Source organism: Triticum dicoccoides, chromosome 5B (genome assembly GCF_002162155.2).
Source record: "Triticum dicoccoides isolate Atlit2015 ecotype Zavitan chromosome 5B, WEW_v2.0, whole genome shotgun sequence".
Lineage (NCBI taxonomy): Eukaryota > Viridiplantae > Streptophyta > Magnoliopsida > Poales > Poaceae > Triticum > Triticum dicoccoides.
Window position 1 is genome coordinate 15,932,903 of NC_041389.1, and position 16,319 is coordinate 15,949,221.

General features: G+C 42.3%; 1 long non-coding RNA gene across 1 annotated transcript; it reads right to left on the reverse strand.

Annotated features, from left to right (window-relative positions):
* Positions 1–9,239: 9,239 nt before the first annotated feature.
* Positions 9,240–13,205, reverse strand: LOC119305029. The gene is made up of 6 exons (XR_005148519.1): positions 12,693–13,205; positions 12,533–12,603; positions 12,199–12,404; positions 11,597–12,125; positions 10,907–11,015; positions 9,240–9,928 (listed from the first exon to the last, which is right to left on the reverse strand). It is a non-coding gene; the product is annotated as an uncharacterized LOC119305029 (long non-coding RNA).
* Positions 13,206–16,319: the final 3,114 nt, after the last annotated feature.

Consider the following 16,319-nt stretch of genomic DNA (forward strand, 5'->3'; position numbering starts at 1 on the left):
GACAAAACATACTATATATTTCGATTCGATGTCTATATTAGGGGGCCCTCTGTTCTACTTTCGCCCTGGGCCCCCGAAATCTCAGGACCGTCCCTGGCTCGGATGCCACTGTTGGGGAACGTAGTAATTTGAAAAAAAAATCCTACGCACACGCAAGATCATGGTGATGGCATAGCAACGAGAGGGGAGAGTGTTGTCTACGTACCCTCGTAGACCGTTAAGCGGAAGCATTATGACAACATGATTGATGTAGTCGTACGTCTTCACGAATCGACCGATCCAAGCACCGAACGTACGGCACCTCCGTGTTCAGCACACGTTCAGCTCGATGACGTTCCCCGGGCTCCAATCCAGCTAAGCGTCGGGGATGAGTTCCGTCAGCACGACGGCGTGGTGACGATGATGATGTTCTACCGGCGCAGGGCTTTGCCTAAACTCCGCGACGATATGACCGAGGTGGAATATGGTGGAGGGGGGCACCGCACACGGCTAAGGAACGATCCGTAGATCAACTTGTGTGTCCATGGGGTGCCCCCTGCCCCCGTATATAAAGGAGTGGAGGAGGGGAGGGCCGGCCCTCTCTATGGCGCGCCCTAGGGGAGTCCTACTCCCACCAGGAGTAGGATTCCCTCTTTCCTAGTCCAACTAGGAGTCCTTCCTTGTAGTAGGAGTAGGAGACAAGGAAGGGGAAGAGAGAAGGGAAGGAAGGAGGGGGCGCGGCCCCTCCCCCTTGTCCAATTCGGACTAGGCCATGGGGGGGGGGCCTGCCCTAGGCAGCCCCTCTCTCTTTCCCGTATGGCCCAATAAGGCACAATACTTCTCCCCGGCGAATTCCCGTAACTCTCCGGTACTCCGATAAATACCCGAATCACTCGGAACCTTTCCGAACTCCGAATATAGTCGTTCAATATATCGATCTTTACGTCTCGACCATTTCGAGACTCCTCGTCATGTCCCCGATCTCATTCGGGACTCCAAACTCCTTCGGTACATCAAAACTTATAAACTCATAATAAAACTTTCATCATAACGTTAAGCGTGCGGACCCTACGGGTTCGAGAACTATGTAGACATGACCTAGAACTATTCTCGGTCAATAACCGATAGTGGAACCTGGATGTTCATATTGGTTCCTACATATTCTACGAAGATCTTTATCGGTCAAACCGCATAACAACATACGTTGTTCCCTTTGTCATCGGTATGTTGCTTGCCCGAGATTCGATCGTCGGTATCCAATACCTAGTTCAATCTCGTTATCGGCAAGTCTCTTTACTCATTCCGTAATACATCATCCCACAACTAACTCATTAGTTGCAATGCTTGCAAGGCTTTAAGTGATGTGTATTACCGAGAGGGCCCAGAGATACCTCTCCGACAATCGGAGTGACAAAACCTAATCTCGAAATACGCCATCCCAACATGTACCTTCGGAGACACCTGTAGAGCACCTTTATAATCACCCAGTTACGTTGTGACGTTTGGTAGCACATAAAGTGTTCCTCTGGTAAACGGGAACATGTATAAGTCATGAAGAAAGCAGTAGCAACATACTAAACGATCGTGTGCTAAGCTAACGGAATGGGTCAAGTCAATCACATCATTCTCCTAATGATGTGATCCCGTTAATCAAATGACAACTCTTTTGTCCATGGCTAGGAAACTCAACCATCTTTGATTCACGAGCTAGTCAAGTAGAGGCATACTAGTGACACTATGTTTGTCTATGTATTCACACATCTATTATGTTTCCGGTTAATACAATTCTAGCATGAATAATAAACATTTATCATGAAATAAGGAAATAAATAATAACTTTATTATTGCCTCTAGGGCATATTTTCTTCAGTCTCCCACTTGCACTAGAGTCAATAATCTAGTTCACATCACCATGTGATTTAACACCAATATTCACATCTGTATGTGATTAATACCCATAGTTCACATCATCATGTGATCAATGCCCAAAGGGTTTACTAGAGTCAATAATCTAGTTCACATGGCTATGTGATTAACACCCAAAGAGTACTAAGGTAATGATCATGTTTTGCTCATGAGAGAAGTTTAGTCAACGGGTCTGTCACATTCAGAGCCGTATGTATTTTGCAAATATTCTATGTCCACAATGCTCTGCACAGAGCTACTCTAGCTAATTGCTCCCACTTTCAATATGTATCCAGATTGAGACTTAGAGTCATCTGGATTGGTGTAAAAGCTTGCATCATTGTAACTTTTTACGACTGGCTCTTTTATCACCTCCATAATCGAGAAACATCTCCTTAGTCCTCACTAAGGATATTCTTGACCGCTGTTCTAGTGATCTACTTTTAGATCAAAATTGTATTCCTTTGCCAAACTCAGAGCAAGGTATACAATATGTCTAGTACACAGCATAACATACTTTATAGAACCTATGACTGAGGCATAGGGAATGACTGTTCATTCTTTTCTATTTTCTACCATGGTCGGGTTTTGAGTCTTACTCAACTTCACACCTTGCAACACAGGTAAGAACTCTTTCTTTGACTGTTCCATTTTGAACTACTTCAAAATCTTGTCAAGGTATGTACTCATTGAAAAATCTTATCAAGCGTCTTGATCTATCTCTATAGATCTTGATTCTCAATGTGTAAGCAGCTTCACCAAGGTCTTTCTTTGAAAAACTCCTTTCAAACACTCCTTTATGCTTTCCAAAAAAATTCTACATTATTTTCGATCAACAATATGTCATTCACATATACTTATCAGAAATGTTGTAGTGCTCCCACTCACTTTCTTGTAAATACAGGCTTCACCGCAAGTCTGTATTAAAACTATATGCTTTGATCAACTTATCAAAGCGTATATTCCAACTCCGAGATGCTTGCACCAGTCCATTGATGGATCGTTGGAGCTTGCACATTTTGTTAGCACCTTTTGGATCGACAAAACCTTCTGGTTGCATCATATACAACTCTTCTTTAAAAAATCCATTAAGGAATGCAGTTTTGACATCCATTTGCCAGATTTCATAAAATGTGGCAATTGCTAACATGATTCAGACAGACTTAAGCATAGATACGAGTGAAAAACTCTCATCGTAGTCAACACCTTGAACTTGTTGAAAACCTTTTGCAACAATTCTAGCTTTGTAGATAGTAACACTATCAGCGTACGTCTTTCTCTTGAAGATCCATTTAATCTCAATGTCTCGCCGATCATTGGGCAAGTCAATCAAAGTCCATACTTTGTTTTCATACATGGATCTTATCTCAGATCTCATGGCCTCAAGCCATTTTGCGGAATCTGGGCTCACCATCGCTTCTTCATAGTTTGTAGGTTCATCATGGTCTAGTAACATAACTTTCAGAACAGGATTACCGTATCACTCTGGTGCAGATCTTGCTCTGGAAGACCTACGAGGTTCTATAGTAACTTAATCTGAAGTTTCATGATCATCATCATTAACTTCCTCACTAATTGGTGTAGTAGTCATAAGAACAAATTTCCGTGATGAACTACTTTCAAATAAGGGAGCAGGTACAATTACCTCATCAAGTTCTACTTTCCTCCCACTCACTTCTTTCAAGAGAAACTCCTTCTCTAGAAAGGATCCATTCTTAGCAACGAATGTTTTGCCTTTGGATTTGTGATAGAAGGAGTACCCAACAGTTTCCTTTGGGTATTCTATAAAGACGCACTTCTCCGTTTGGGTTCGAGCTTATCAGGTTGAAACTTTTTCATATAAGCATCTTAACTCCAAACTTTAAAAAACGTCAGCTTATGTTTACTGCTAAACCATAGTTCATACGACGTCGTCTCAACGGATTTAGATGGTGCCCTTTTAAATGTGAATGCAGCTGTTTCTAATGCACAACCCCAAAACGATAGTGGTAAAACCGATAAGAGACATCATAGATCGCACCATATCCAATAAAGTGCAGTTACGACGTTCGGACACACCATAACATTGTGGTGTTCCAGGTGGCGTGAGCTGTGAAACTATTCCACATTGTTTTAATTGAAGACCAAACTCGTAACTCAAATATTCGTCTCCGCGATCAGATCGTAGAAACTTTATTTTCTTGTTACGATGATTTTTCCACTTCACTCTTAAATTCTTTGAACCTTTCAATTATTTTAGACTTATGTTTCATCAAGTAGATATACTCATATCTGCTCAATTCATCTTGCGAAGGTCAGAAAATAACGATACCCGCCACGAGCATCAACACTCATTGGATCGCATACATCGGTATGTATTATTTCCAATAAGTTAGTTGCTCGCTCCACTGTTCCGGAGAACGGAGTCTTAGTCATCTTGCCCATGAGGCATGGTTCTCAAGCATCAAGTGATTCAAAATCAAGTGATTCTAAAATCCCATGAGCATGGAGTTTCTTCATGCGCTTTACACCAATATGACCTAAACGGCAGTGCCACAAATAAGTTGCACTATCATTATTAACTTTGCATCTTTTGGTTTCAATATTATGAATATGTGTATCACTACAATCGAGATTCAATGAACTATTTTCATTGGGTGTGTAACCATATAAGGTTTTATTCCTGTAAACAGAACAACAGTTTATTCTCTTACTTAAATGAATAACCGTATTACAATAAACACGATCAAATCATATTCATGCTCAACACAAACACCAAATAACATTTATTTAGGTTCAACACTAATCCCGAAAGTATAGGGAGTGTGCGATGATGATCATATCAATCTTGAAACTACTTTCAACACACATCGTCACTTCATCCTTAACTAGTTTCTGTTTATTCTGCAACTCCCGTTTTGAGTTACTACTCTTAGCAACTGAACTAGTACCAAATACTGAGGGGTTGCTATAAACACTAGTAAAGTACATATCAATAACCTGTATATCAAATATACTCTTGTTCACTTTGCCATCCTTCTTATCCACCAAATATTCAGGGCATTTCCGCTTCCAGTGACCATTTCCTTTGCAGTGTTAACACTTAGTTTCAGGCTTTGGTCCAGCTTTGGTCTTCTTCACGGGAGTGACAACTTGTTTGCCATTCTACTCGAAGTTTCCCTTTCTTTTCCTTTGCCCTTTTCTTGAAACTAGTGGTCTTGTCAATCATCAACACTTGATGCTCTTTCTTGATTTCTACCTTCGTCGATTTCAACATCACGAAGAGCTCGGGAATCGTTTTCGTCATCCCTTGCATACTATAGTTCATCACAAAGTTCTACTAACTTAGTGTGACTAGAGAACTCTGTCAATCACTATCTTATCTGGAAGATTAACTCCCACTTGATTCAAGCGATTGTAGTACCCAGACAATCTGAGCACATGCTCACTAGTTGAGCGATTCTCCTCCATCTTTTAGCAATAGAACTTGTTGGAGACTTCATATCTCTCAACTCGGGTATTTGCTTGAAATATTAACTTCAATTCCTGGAACATCTCATATGGTCCATGACGTTCAAAACGTCTTGAAGTCCCGATTCTAAGCCGTTAAGCATGGTGCACTAAACTATCAAGTAGTCATCATATTGAGCTAGCCAAACGTTCATAACGTCTGCATCTGCTCCTGCAATAGGTTTGTCACCTAGCGGTGCATCAAGGACATAATTCTTCTGCGCAGCAATGAGGATAAACCTCAGATCACGGATCCAATCCGCATCATTGCTACTAACATTTTTCAACACAATTTTTTCTAGGAACATATCAAAATAAACATATGAAAGAAACAACGCAAGCTATTGATCTACAACATAATTTGCAAAATACTACCAGGACTAAGTTCATGATAAATTTAAGTTCAATTAATCATATTACTTAAGAACTCCCACTTAGAAAGACATCCCTCTAATCCTCTAAGTGATCACGTGATCCAAATCAACTAAACCATAACCGATCATCACGTGAAATGGAGTAGCTTTCAATGGTGAACATCATTAAGTTGATCATATCTACTATATGATTCACGCTCGACCTTTCGGTCTCCGTGTTCCGAGGCCATATCTGCATATGCTAGGCTCGTCAAGTTTAACCTGAGTATTCCGCGTGTGCAAAACTGGCTTGCACCCGTTGTAGATGGACATAGAGCTTATCACACCCGATCATCACGTGGTGTCTGGGCACGACGAACTTTGGCAATGGTGCATACTCAGGGAGAACACTTCTTGATAATTAGTGAGAGATCATCTTATAATGCTACCGTCAAACAAAACAGAATAAGATGTATAACAGATAAACATCATATGCAATCAAAATATGTGACATGATATGGCCATGATCATCTTGCGCCTTTGATCTCCATCTCCAAAGTATTGTCATGATCTCTATCATCACCGGCACGACACCATGATCTTCATCATCTTGATCTATATCAATGTGTCGTCACATGGTCGTCTCGCCAACTATTGCTCTTGCAACTATTGCTATCACACAGCGATAAAGTAGAGCAATTATTTGGCACTTGCATCTTATGAAACAAAGAGACAACCATAGAGCTTCTGCCAGTTGCCGATAACTTCAACAAAACATGATCATCTCATACAACAACTTATATCTCATCACGGCTTGACCATATCACATCACAACATGCCCTGCAAAAACAAGTTAGACGTCCTCTACTTTGTTGTTGCAAGTTTTACGTGGCTACTACGGGCTGAGCAAGAACCGTTCTTACCTACGCATCAAAACCACAACGATAGTTCGTCAAGTTGGCGCTGTTTTAACCTTCTCAAGGACCGGGCGTAGCCACACTCGGTTCAACTAAAGTTGGAGAAACTGACACCCGCTAGTCACCTGTGTGCAAAACACGACGGTAAAACCAGTCTCGCGTAAGCGTACGCCTAATGTCGGTCCGGGCCGCTTCATCCAACAATACCGCTGAACCAAAGTATGACATGCTGGTAAGCCGTATGACTTGTATCGCCCACAACTCACTTGTGTTCTACTCGTGCATATAACATCAACGCATAAAACCTAGGCTCGGATGCCACTGTTGGGGAACGTAGTAATTTCAAAAAAAAAATCCTACGCACACGCAAGATCATGATGATGGCATAGCAACGAGAGGGTAGAGTGTTGTCTACGTACCCTCGTAGACCGTTAAGCGGAAGCATTATGACAACGTGGTTGATGTAGTCGTACGTCTTCACGAATCGACCGATCCAAGCACCGAACGTACGGCACCTCCGTGTTCAGCACAAGTTCAGCTCGATGATGTTCCCCGGGCTCCAATCCAGCTAAGCATCGGGGATGAGTTCCGTCAGCACGACGGCGTGGTGACGATGATGATGTTCTACCGGCGCAGGGCTTCGCCTAAACTCCGCGACGATATGACCGAGGTGGAATATGGTGGAGGGGGGCACCGCACACGGCTAAGGAACGATCCGTAGATCAACTTGTGTGTCCATGGGGTGCCCCCTGCTCCCGTATATAAAGGAGTGGAGGAGGGGAGGGCCGGCCCTCTCTATGGCGCGTCCTAGGGGAGTCCTACTCCCACCGGGAGTAGGATTCCCTCTTTCCTAGTCCAACTAGGAGTCCTTCCATGTAGTAGGAGTAGGAGACAAGGAAGGGGAAGAGAGAAGGGAAGGAAGGAGGGGGTGCGGCCCCTCCCCCTAGTCCAATTCGGACTAGGCCATGGGGGGCGCGCGGCCTGCCCTAGGCAGCCCCTCTCTCTTTCCCGTATGGCCCAATAAGGCCCAATACTTCTCCCCGGCGAATTCCCGTAACTCTCCGGTACTCCGATAAATACCCGAATCACTCGGAACCTTTCCGAACTCCGAATATAGTCGTCCAATATATCGATCTTTACGTCTCGACCATTTCGAGACTCCTTGTTATGTCCCCGATCTCATTCGGGACTCCGAACTCCTTCGGTACATCAAAACTTATAAACTCATAATAAAACTCTCATCGCAACGTTAAGCGTGCGGACCCTACGGGTTCGAGAACTATGTAGACATGACCTAGAACTATTCTCGGTCAATAACCAATAGTGGAACCTGGATGTTCATATTGGTTTCTACATATTCTACGAAGATCTTTATCGGTCAAACCGCATAACAACATACCTTGTTCCCTTTGTCATCGGTATGTTGCTTGCCCGAGATTCGATCATCGGTATCCAATACCTAGTTCAATCTCGTTATCGACAAGTGTCTTTACTCGTTCCGTAATACATCATCCCACAAATAACTCATTAGTTGCAATGCTTGCAAGGCTTTAAGTGATGTGTATTACCGAGAGGGCCCAGAGATATCTCTCCGACAATCGGAGTGATAAAACCTAATATCGAAATACGCCAACCCAACATGTACCTTCGGAGACACCTATAGAACACCTTTATAATCACCCAGTTACGTTATGACGTTTGGTAGCACACAAAGTGTTCCTCTGGTAAACGGGAACATGTATAAGTCATGAAGAAAGCAGTAGCAACATACTAAACGATCGTGTGCTAAGCTAACGGAATGGGTCAAGTCAATCACATCATTCTCCTAATGATGTAATCCCGTTAATCAAATGACAACTCTTTTGTCCATGGCTAGGAAACTCAACCATCTTTGATTCACGAGCTAGTCAAATAGAGGCATACTAGTGACACTATGTTTGTCTATGTATTCACACATCTATTATGTTTCCGGTTAATACAATTCTAGGATGAATAATAAACATTTATCATGAAATAAGGAAATAAATAATAACTTTATTATTGCCTGTAGGGCATATTTCCTTCAAAAACGTGCTCTTACATTGATATGCCCAGGATTAGATCTCCTTAAATCTTACTTTACAATGATACATCGCTGGGATATGTAACGGACAATCCTACTGAACATAATCATCATGTTTGTGGAAAAGATAAATGATTATAGCTAACTAATGCATGATGTTTATTAAACAATTAGCACCCGAATGCAAACCTAAGGGCCTCTGCATAGCATGATAAGGAATAAGGATATTAAATGGTCAACCTGATTCTTTTGCTATAAATAATGCCTTAAAGTAATACTATAAGAAAGGAACAAAATAGGAAGAGACGGGGTACCATGCTCTCACCTACAATAATTTCCTTCCATCTATGGGTTTTCCCTAGTACTAACCAAACCATCTTTAAATAGCAGTGTTGAACGCCAATTTTTGTTCAACACGCCAAGAGGAACCCAACAAATACACCTCCAAGCAATAAAAGATGGGTTAAAAGTTCACCCATCTAAGCAGGTATCCAACCAAAATCAGAAAAAAAAGATATAAGATGGTCTAATTCCTTCAGGATATTGGTGAACCAGATTAGAGCAGATTGACAGGAGTATCAATACCTCAGAACTAAACACAATAAAGCAAAAATAAAAATACTTTATCAGCACATTCTTTGTACCAAATAATTGCATAAGGTCATCGAACTACGCTGGTTTAAACAGGGCACATGGTTCAAAGTCAAAAATGGGAGGGGATGCTCCTGGCTGCTAAAGCAGACATAATTACTAAAACCAAACATTAAGCATACTAAAATAAGTAACTTATGTTTTCAATAGAATTCATGAGATTATTCCATTCTCAGCAAGTGCACATATGCAGACCACCTTTTCAGTGAAGAAGCACAATGGAAGACATGATCGAGGCAAGATTATAAATAAAATAAAAGGACAACCAACAAAAATATTTGCAACAAAATTATTCCAACAATATGGATCATTAGTAAATTACCAATATCATGTATCCCTTGGCTTCCTCTGCAAACGCCTGCTAAAGCAGACTAAAGAGGTACCAGGTAGCTTACTTTTTTGCAAGACACACAAGCAAGTGTGAAGCTGCACAAGAAGATACCTTCGAGAAGCCATCAATGGAGCCAGTCTGAGCGAGCCAAGGAAGTGTGTGACCTTCCGGTGGACATCATACGGGTCGGGGTCCTCCTCACGGCAGCGAATCCTCATGGCGCCGTTATCGCCTGCTAGGCCTGGGGTGTAAAAAAGTTAGGGCAGCGGAAAAGAAGGGTGATGCTGCAGCGGACGACGACTTGGGTCTAAATATTAATATGCCATCATATTTCATATTGGCAAAAAGGAGATAGAAATGTAGCAACCTGGCATAACTAATTATTGTCGGATGATTGCATATAATCACTCATCATGAGTAACCGGCAGATTGAATGATGGAATGAGAGGAGAAATATATTTAATGAAATAGAATAAGATACAGAAACTTGAAATTGTGCTGGCAAAGAGATAAGTTCCAAATTCTAATCTCCATTACCTGCTATTCCTAACATGAGTATCTCATGAAAACTCAAAAGAATGCTGAATGAAACAGCAATTTACAATGTTGTAATTAGGTTCATAAAGACTATCTGCCTAATACAAACTTTGATGGATGGCGGCATTGGATCAATCCACATGTTTTATGGTAACATACATGTACTTCATAGGTATGCATAGCATCACAGCAAAGGATATAAGACATTAAAAGATGAGAAATTAAACCAACCATACCGAAGAGAAAGAACTCAATCTTGCAATCTATAAAATATCTTTAACATATAACCATAGGGTAAAAATAAGGTTTTAAATTCTTACAGCCCGAGGGAATTAATATGGTCAGTACAAAACAGCAAAAAACTCATCAACAAATAATATTCACTTTTCTACATGTGGTATAATTAAGTAGAACAACGAGAGATTTTGCACCAGGTAGAACCAAATAATGGCCTTGGATTTATCTCCTGAATCATTTGAAGAAATCATCAAATGGAAACCGAATCATAACCACCACCTGCAGACCCCTCCAAACTAAACACGTCCAACAAACTGCGTAATCATTTTTTTCCTGGAATCAGGATTGCATACTCAACATACCCCAATCTCACAACATCGTGCAGCAAAGAAAATAAATATGTGGCAGGCAAGTCGAGCCTTGGCCCATTGAGACAGAGGCATACCTCGATGAGAGAAAATTTGCATAGCACGGCCACATACTATTGTTCATGGCCTTATCTCTTTGGTGGTTGTAGACTTGAGTCCCTCTTTGCGGAACCTTTTGTATCTAGTCTGCAAATCGGAGAATACAGAGGCCTCGCTGAAATTTTTTATGAAATCGCATTGATACAGGCAATACCTAAGACTACATAAAAATTTGCATTATCTCTTAATTCTTAAATAGTGTACAATAAGCTAGATAACAGTACATTTCTCCATATCAAATCATTTTGTAGTTCCAATCTCTATCTGCGGTTATTCTATCTTTCCATAACAGCATTAACAATAGTGACCAGGTAGAGAAGTTGCAAGCATACAGAGTTACTAAATAACCTCCCCGAGTGTCTTTACCATGGCATCCTCTGTAGCCACTTATTACTTTAGTAATACACTAAGATCAAGGCATATTTTCAAAGAAAATACTGTCTATCCAAACAACAAAAAACATTGCACTGCAATAGTGAATAATTAGGGACAATTTCACTGTGTAAAATGCATTTATAATATAAAAATATATGCCTTAAAAGAACCAGATTCAGACACCTTCAGATATATCAACAAAAGAGCAGTATACCCAGGAGCAAAGATAAAATTTCATGTCACAGTATGGTCCTCTTGCACTGAAATAAAGAGTGATGTTCAAGATAGCTGACCTCAATGTATAAGACCACCCAGGGAACACATTTAGTTTCATGCTTTCGTGTTTATGCCTTTATGCTCCTGTCATAATATGGTCTTGTCGTACTTGAACGCCACTGAACCCAGGGCCACCCATTTAGTTTCCGACATTCAGGTTTACCAATCCACAAAAATAAGTAGTTTGCAGGTTCAGTTGCAAGATCAAAGTTAAAAGCACCACAAGAATAGATAACACTATATATATAGAGTTCAGTTCAACCCGTGTTTCTCTGTCCGATCAAGGGCTTAAGAGTTTGAAACCACTCCAATTTATTTATCGTGGAAAGGAATCATCTCAAACAACAAGCCTAATTTTACTCTTGCTATATTTTTCTATGGTTGTCAATACAGCGAGCAGGCGGACCCCAAAACATATAGACAGCCAACCTGACCGCACAAACACACGAGTTTATGAATGTGTACAGACCTTATCAAGAAAGACAACCAGAGGAATCCTAACCTTGTTGGTCAGCATCACACACGTCCAACGAATCAACAAAGAACCTGCACATGGAACAGAAAATGTCTCAACTCACAGGCATTTTATCCACGAGGAGACGAGTAGAAATGATCCTACCTTCAGGAGAAAATAACAAACTGACGTCGTTGGCAAACCTGAGCAGCCAGCCGAACAACGAACGATCCTGCACCAACATTGGAAGGAGAAGTGAGCAAAAGCGGAAAACCAAACAACAGGAGGTAAGGCAACGCAAAATCGACTCGGCTATGTACGACAGCTGGCTGGGACAGCACGCCGCTTGCTGCTGTGGCTGTCCTCCTCTCCTGTCATAAATGATAACCATGAGACATCCCCTAGGAATCTGAGCAACCAGCAGCACCGTCGGAAGCGAGGCGGGGCGGTTATGATTGGATGGAACTATTTTTTTGAAGAACGAAATCACATGGCTTACATAGATCACTCGTCCCCTGCCGGCCTTCTAGGATTTTCGTCGAACACCTTGTATGCATACGAAAATAAAATCTGCACAAGCAAAGATGAGAAGTTCAGGGAGCAAGGCATTGGAAGGAGGAAAAAATTAGGAAGTGTGCACCTGCTTGAGAGGGCTTCACCTGTTGAGCACCGAGGATGAGGAGGATGCCTACCAAAGCAGCAGCGCGAGCCGATGACATAGAAAGGGACGCGAGAAGAGAAAGGTCGGGCTAGCGGCAGAGGGGGCGAGGCTGTGCTGCCACCACGGTCCTCTCCATGGCCGAATCTCGTTGAGGAGCAGCTGCACCGACAACCCCGGGGACGCAGCCGACCTCCTCCTCCTTCCCGGCTGCCCCATTGTACCAGGACGGCCGGCTTCTTCCTGTCCTCATCGCCCGCCTCCCCTACTCCTTCACCCAACCATCAGCTCACCTACTACGCCCGATCTGGATCCAGGCGCATCCCATGGCCACCAGACAACGAAGGGAAGGAAGGACAGGTGGAGGGGCTAGCGTTGTGGAGAAGCGGCGAGGGTGAAGAGGTGAAGGATGAGTGGCGGCGGCGGCGAGGACCGAAAGAGGAATCAGAGAGGCGGCGCAGGCTGGAGACGGGAAGAGCAGAGGAGGGAGAGTGGCAGCTGCTCACAGTCTAGGGTTCGTGCCCCTCCCTCTCCATCAAATGGGTGAGGCGCGCGGCTGTCCAATCTCACCAGAGAATCGAGGAAAAGCGAGCGAACACGGACAAAAGTTGAAGTTAGGCCCATGTGTCATCCAGCACAAGATAAAAAAAGAGAGTGGAAGCTGTAAAAACTGATGGATGGCAGAAAACGAGCCAGCGCTGCAAAGCGAGGCAGATTGAACGGTGGACGAAGCTCTGCACGAGAAGTGCCTCAGATGGGCGGGTTGGGTAGCACGGTTTATATGTTCAATGCCCTCTGGCGGTGCAAATGTTGAGATGTATGTCCACTTTATGGCGTTTGCCGAAGCTGGAGGAATTGACAAATAATGGCACTGAGTGGTTACTTGATGCGCTGCAGCCACTTACTGATATTGAGAGATGCATGCTTACGATGATGTTGTGGCGGGTATGGCATAATAGAAACAAGGTGACTCACAACAAGGATCCTCCGCCAATAGATTTATCCAAAAGATTCTTGGTGAGTTATTTAGACTCTCCCTATTAACTCTTGAGCAGTCGGAGGAGGAACGGGTAAAAGGGAAACATGTGTTATCGTATGAACATATTATTGTGCCTCGTGAGAGTGTAAATTCAACTGCTAATTCTACATGTATGATGCCGGTGGATGGCTGGACTAAACTTAATACAAATGGAGCATGGACTGTTGATGATGGTGCAGGTGCTGGTATGGTCCTCCAAGATAGTGCGGGTGAGATCATCTTTACATCATGTAGGGTGCTATTCTCCTGTAGAAATGCCTTAGAAGCAGAAGTCGGTGCTTGCATGGTGGGATTATCGATTGCAATCCAAAGAACTGATCTGCTTATACATGTGGAGATGGACTCCTTACAAGCTGTGAGGATGATAAATGATGCGGCCATTGATAGATCAGTCTTTACCTCGCCGGTGGAGGAAATCAAGCTCCTTAGAAATCTCCGTACAACTATATTTACTCATGTTCATCGTAGCCAAAATAATGTTATTGATTATTTGGCCAAGTTTGCTAGAACTGAGAATAGAACCGTCGTTTGGCTTAACTTTGGCTTGACAGAGGTTATTGATCTTTGTAACATGGACCGTAGCCTTACCACTTGAGCAATACAAAGTTCACACGCAAAAAAAAAATGGATGCACGAGTAAAAAAATGTTCCACTGTTTACCGCATGGTTTCACATTTGTGACAATGCTTACCTCATTTGGCAAATATTTCACATTTCTACTCAATTTTAGGAAACCTGTGCCACAAGTTATCTCATCTAGTCATTTCCCCATTTTTCTGCTGACTATGCATGGCACGTCTATGGTTTATTGTTATTCTAAGTTCGTGTTTCATGATTTGAAAAATTGTTTCAGTTATATAATGATTCCGCTTAGAAAATCTCCAAATATACACGAATCAGTGGTGCATACATTTCCAAAAGCTCAGTTTGGTACCATGAACTTAAAGGATACTAGTAGAACACCCGTACGTTGCTACGGGCTCCCCAAAATTCAAACGTCTGGGTAGTCCGGGCTCATTCAAATCCAACCCATATGTGAGGGAGAAATGTGGTTGTTCGGACTATCTGACATGCTATCTCCAACATGTGGTCCCAACACAAAAACTCACCCATGAAGCACCCTCCCCTTCATGCTCAGTTTTCCACTGTAGCATGACATTTCTCTCTGGAGTCTTGTCCTTTAAAACCGGATGTCATCCACCTCACCATCACCATGACGCCCTTTCTCCTTCACACCGTACTTCTTCACGGACCACTAAGGATAGGCCCCCCTCCCACCCCGCCCCGCCAACCACCCTGAACTCTACCCTAATCCCCTTTCTCTGTGTTTGTGTTGATCTGCCGCCGCGATCAAAGAGGGCGATGGGTCAAGCATGGGATGAGAAATTGTACGGCGATGGTGTAATACCTCCAGAGGAATCCTACGCGTGAGGGGACTTTAGTACATAACAAATATAGGAGAAGACAGGAGCAGCATGTGCTGGTGAATCAAAACGGAATAAAAAATCAATAAAACCAGTGCGTGCAAGGTCGGAAGGTGGAGATGAAATGAACGAAAAAATATCACCCAAATGCAAGTTGCCCATTTCTAAATTAAACCTGGATACCTTATTTACCCCTTAACCATAACTTTGTTGCCACCCAAGTAACAATTTAAACCTATTTTAGTCTTACAGCCCAAAGGCATTGTTTGCTCGTAAAATACTCTTTTATATCGAATATCCATTTCTGAGCCCAAGCTCATCTACACCCGGTGAAGAGAAAATTCACAAAAAATTCTAAACAAATTCAACAAATCCAAAACTTTTTTGCATGGAAGCTAATTTTGTGCGTGAGGTGCGCTCCAAATTTCAAAACATTTAGACATATGAGTAGCTCTCAACAAAAAGGACAAATCGGGTCAGAATAATGCATGAACAGTAAAAAAAAAATCACAGACCCTAAATTTGTCTTTTTTTACCAAGTGCTACCAAAAAGACAAAAGGCATCACACCGTTTGGCCTGGGCCGCACTCCCTGCCACCTGCCACTTATGGACGGCCGACTTGCCCCGCACCTTTAAGTGGCATTGGATTGCCGGCACCACCTCCCATGCCATCTTGGCTTCTGCCACTCTATCGTGCTTCTTCTCCAAGGAACCTTGGGAAATGCTAGCTGATAAACCAATGCAAAGTAGTAAGGAATGGGAGTATTGTACACTCAGGTACTTATCCGCTACAAAACACTCCAAAGTTTTATTTACAATGTAGATTGAAAATTTAAGGTGGCAAATCAGCAATGCACTACACGCTCCTGTGCTAATCTAATTCAATAAAATCACCAAAAACTGCAGGTTTGGCCTCCCTATCCAAAGCTACATTAAGGAGAAAAAGAGTTCAAGACCAACACGTTTGGAAAGTAAAGGGAATTGCAAAGAGGATAAACGAGATTAATAAGAAAAATAGCTATCATATAGTGAAGGACGACCTACAAGGTAGAAAATACCTATCAAATCCATGAAAGACTACCGGAGAAAATAAACAAATGTCATATGCATTTTCCTAAAGAGATACATTGTTGCAACATAATTCTCAAAAAAAGTAGTTAAAAT